Here is a 4,706-nt window from a genome sequence, read left to right as displayed (position 1 = left end):
AGGTGCCATCAAGAGCCTTCTGCCTAATGTAAACGGACCCACAGACTCTGTAAGAAGGTTGTACTACGGAATTTGGGAATTGGTGGTATTGTATGCTGCACCGATATGGGCATCTGCCTTAGGGTAGGATAAGGTAGGAAAACAAGATGATCTTGATCAGTGCTCAGAGGACAGCGCTGGTACGGACGTCGACGGTGTACAGGATAGTGTCGCACGGGGCACAGTGTGTGGTAACGGGCAGTGTGCCCATACATATTAAGGCGAAACTCCGGTGGGAGGAGTACGTGACGATGAGAAGATACGGAGAGGGAAGTGCCGCGTCGCACATATCCCATGTACGCATGGTACAGGGTATGCGTAATGCATTTGCGTAATTTAAAAAATTCTTTAAAATATGTAAATTATTTGTGTTTTCATGAATTTACATTTTATATTGTAGCGGCTCATGAATCATAGGACAAGGCGGATTAAGATTATCCCATGTTTGTTGTTGTGCCTCGGAAAACGGTTACAGCAATGACGCTCAACTTACCTCGATTAGTAAAAACGAAGTCACCGTTACAGGCAACCGTCGACTGTAGACAAATTCAAATTATCCGACTCCCCCCGACCAGTATAAATATACGGACGAGGTCGCAGGCGGAATATATACCGAATATCTACGAGTTATTATCCGATTCATTATTCGAATTATTAGTTACCGAATTTACCGGGAGCGATCATACACTAGCTTTGCAAATACATTTGTACGAGCGTCTCTCGACGATATTTATATTTATTCTTATTTATTCTAAATATATATGTAAAATCCCTAGAGTTCATGTAGGATAGGGATTCTTTTTATTTTACGGGTAGCACGACAGGCTGTGTTTAACGGAGAGACCGATCTTCCTTTGTTGCACGGACGATCAGTTGAAGAAGCACGTGTTCCCCAGACGGACGGACAGAGAGTTACATTAGAGAGACAGACAAGGTTATAGAATAGTTGTTTAAGATTGCAAAGACTGAAGATTTAAGATTTAAAGACTGAAGAAGAAAGATCGGTAGCTCAGGACGTTGAAAATCGATTCTCGATTTTCAGGTAAACATTACACCAAAGACTTATAATTTCCCGTTTAGATAATCATTGTTATTGATTGTTATAGACGCATATTAATTGTTGTTCATTTTTGTATTTTATCAAATCATTTCATAATAAAAAAATTCGATTTTCAGACTTCAGAATCGATCCCTGAATTATCCCATTATTGAACCTTATATATATAACGGGTTGCAGGCAGCAGCAATTTCTCGCATTATAAATTATTGATCCTCTACCGAACCACTACATTCTCCACTACAATTTTTTTCTATATTTATACTCGCATTGAAGTATGGTGGCATCGAGATATAAATAAATATTTATCGAAATAAAAACTTCGGTGTATACAAATACTTGAAAACTGAAAAGGGGAAATTTCATATATCTTCCATATTTTCTTTTGTATATTTTTACTATAATACGATTAAATAAAATCTCGAAATTTTTAAATATAAATATATCCCCAACAAAAAAAAAAAACAAAAAATATCTATCTATTAAACGAATAAAAACCCTTTTCACTTAAGGAAATATAACATCACTTCAAATTAAACATCCCCATCTTACCGATCGATCTTACCAATCAAACATGTATTATATCTGTTTCCTACTACAGAGATTAACAATTCTATGCAATTCCCCTAATGATTTCGCTCGTAGATTTCGAGCACGTCGATTCGGAGAGGACAATAAGCTTTCGAGTACCACTTACGTCTAAAAAGTTTCGGTAACTTGCGCTTAATTAATTATATTACGCATACGATCCTACGTAGGATATCGCGTCAAGCATTATAAACGCGCAACAAGCTACTAGCAGCGTAACATCACCAAGTATCCCATGGATTGACATTGGAGTTAATGCTGCTACTTGCTACAGCTTTCTCAAGGATCAACGAATCGGCTGTTAATTATCGCAGCAACGTAAACGTTTGCCTCCATTTAATTATGGATCTCAAAAAATTACGCTGATCGATCGCTTAAACGTATAAACGAACGTGTTACGCATTTACTATCCGTGGAAAGATCCGTAAAAAGAGAATCGGCGCCTGGCCCGTTTTAAACGATTTCCTGTTTATCAGGCGTTTACCAGTTATAATAACATTTCATAAATGGCCCAACGAAGTCTCGTATTACTTTCACTATTCTCTTACAATCTCTATTTTGCAATAATTTGACGATGATTCGAATTACACGGATCTCAAAAAATCAAACGGTCAAATTTGGTCGTCCAAGGTAACACGAGACCAGCCCCAGTGCCACATAAGATAGCGTAATGCCCGAAGTACGTCGATCGGAATCAGGTGCAGCCAATTTGGCCGCCATCCAAAACCCTTGGCATATAAATCCAGTTTGGAGGCATCAATGCTGATGGTACTGACCGGATATGAAGCGGAATAGCATGCTCCCAACGGTCAGGGCCGATCAGCCGTGCTACACAGACTTGTTTTTCGTGCGTTACGTTTAACCCGTTACGTCCATCCTTTTCAAAGCGAGCATAGCGACAAAGTATATTTATGTCATACAGGTATATTCGTGTAGATATTGCCATTTGCAAATATTCATACGGAATATTAACATGCATATTTATAAATAACACGAATATATTCTCAAGTGTATATGTTTAACATAATTATTAAAAAATTAATTATCATAATCGCGCTGTGCAAGAAGACCTATCCTAAACTAAAAAATTTGAAAAAAGAACGTTACTACTCACAGGTAGTATAAAAGATACTAAAGGTAGTATAGTATACCAGTCACCCGTGCCGATTCGGACCTTTCGTCCTACGACATGATCGAGTGGCTGGAGGAACAGAAATGCATGCGACTCACCGTTCGAAGCAGAGAAACAGGGGACGTTACCGTGGATGCTGCGCTATCCCAGCAAATATCATCCGAAAGACTAACATCAGACAGGAACCGTTGAAAGGCCAATAGTAGAAATGGTGTATCACAATAGTAGAAATGGAATAACACTAATCTGTTACAAAACAAAACACGATGAGTAATCGCTGTTTATTTGGAAAGTTGGAGATTATGAAAAATGGAAATTTATTACGTTCGTAGCTTTAGTAATAATAAGGATTGAAATTTTAATAAGCATCCATAAATGTAAAAACTGAAACTCTAATATAAAAGTTTAAAATCTAGAAATCAAGAATCTAATGATTTTTTAAATATATTAGTCTGTGGAGGATTGGTCGTGAATAGTATTGTGTAATAGTAGTAGTAATAATATTGTAATATTTAAAATAAATAAATATACGTATACAGAGTCGTTGATACAATATAAAACTCGTTATTGTTCGCCGCGTAGATACTCGGAGATACTCATTAATGCTCGATATAAACCGTTCGATTCTTCGTAGATATTCGACTTATACTTCCGTGCTCGCGATCGCGTCCGTTTATTTATATTAGTTGAGGGAGAGCCGGAAAATTTAAATTCGTCTTTGTTCGACGGTTGCACGTAGCGGCGACATTGTTTTGCCCGGAGTTTATTTGTTTTTACATTGCTTCTAATCTAACGGTCTTGATATTTCGAGACAAAACAACAACATGATTCGAAATGTCCTCTGACTCATGTGCCGCTACAAGTCATTTGTTCCATAATTCGGTACTAAAATTTTAACACTTATCTTATTTTAATGAAAGAATAACCTCAGAAAATGCTATCCTCCCAAATTTTCAATCAAATCGTATTTCTTAATCAATAGTGATCAAGGAAAAATATACAGAATAGACATAACAGAAGTATGGTATGTAAAAATACTTACACATTTGGCTTGTGAACCACTGTTAGAACATTCCTAAAGAAGATGAAGAAGTTGAAGCAGTGATATGTCTATAACGAAACATAAGACATTAATATCGGTAATACATAATAAGAAACTTGAAACTTTAGCAACAATAAATACTAAACTCTAATAAATATGTAAATTGGAACTCTAATGTAAAAGTTGGAGAAAAAACATTCAGTGATTTTTGATCCGTATCAGACAGTTTTATTCTACTTTAATGTTAAAATTTATTCCGATTAAAGACATTGACAGTTTTCTAAATTATCAATCATTTTTATTGTATAATTAACAATAGTTCAAACAAAATTTAATAAATAGAACAAATTGAAATATAATATGTAAAACTACTTACATTCTTGAACTCCTGCAGAAGCTTTGTCCTCTTGAAAGATGCACTGACTCTAATACCGAAAACGAATATTCAAAAGAACGTAAGACAAGATCACATTACTGCGACCGCTAAAATTACATTCGGCGAACAAGAACTCTAATGTCGTGAACAAAATTGTTTGATAAAATTTTATTAGTTTCACGTGTGATTATTTAATTGGATTAAATTACTGCAGTAATAAAAAACCGATGCCGCCAATACGTTACAATACGTTACAAACCTGACGCAACGCGAACCATGTTATCGGTACGAAATGAGACGACTAAATGATTCCTTGTACCTTAGTTTCGTCGAGCAACTTCCCAAGTGGTGGGGGAAGGGGGGACACATAAGCCGATGGCACAAGCAGCTACGCAGTTAACGATTCTACGTAGTTACAGATTAACGATCTAGACAAAGAAATGTATACATCAACAAAAACATTCACCTTCTA

The 4,706-nt window shown here is 36.2% G+C and overlaps 1 long non-coding RNA gene across 1 annotated transcript; it reads right to left on the bottom strand.

The window, feature by feature from the left end:
- Window positions 1-1,236: 1,236 nt before the first annotated feature.
- LOC125387018 lies at window positions 1,237-4,487 on the bottom strand. Its single transcript, XR_007227621.1, has 3 exons — window positions 4,235-4,487; window positions 3,859-3,926; window positions 1,237-3,062 (listed from the first exon to the last, which is right to left on the bottom strand). It is a non-coding gene; the product is annotated as an uncharacterized LOC125387018 (long non-coding RNA).
- Between the last annotated feature and the right edge of the window lie 219 nt (window positions 4,488-4,706).

The sequence above is a fragment of the Bombus terrestris genome, unplaced genomic scaffold, assembly GCF_910591885.1.
Source record: "Bombus terrestris unplaced genomic scaffold, iyBomTerr1.2, whole genome shotgun sequence".
Lineage (NCBI taxonomy): Eukaryota > Metazoa > Arthropoda > Insecta > Hymenoptera > Apidae > Bombus > Bombus terrestris.
Note: the sequence above shows the minus strand (reverse complement) of the source record. Positions and strands in the feature narration are given on the sequence as shown.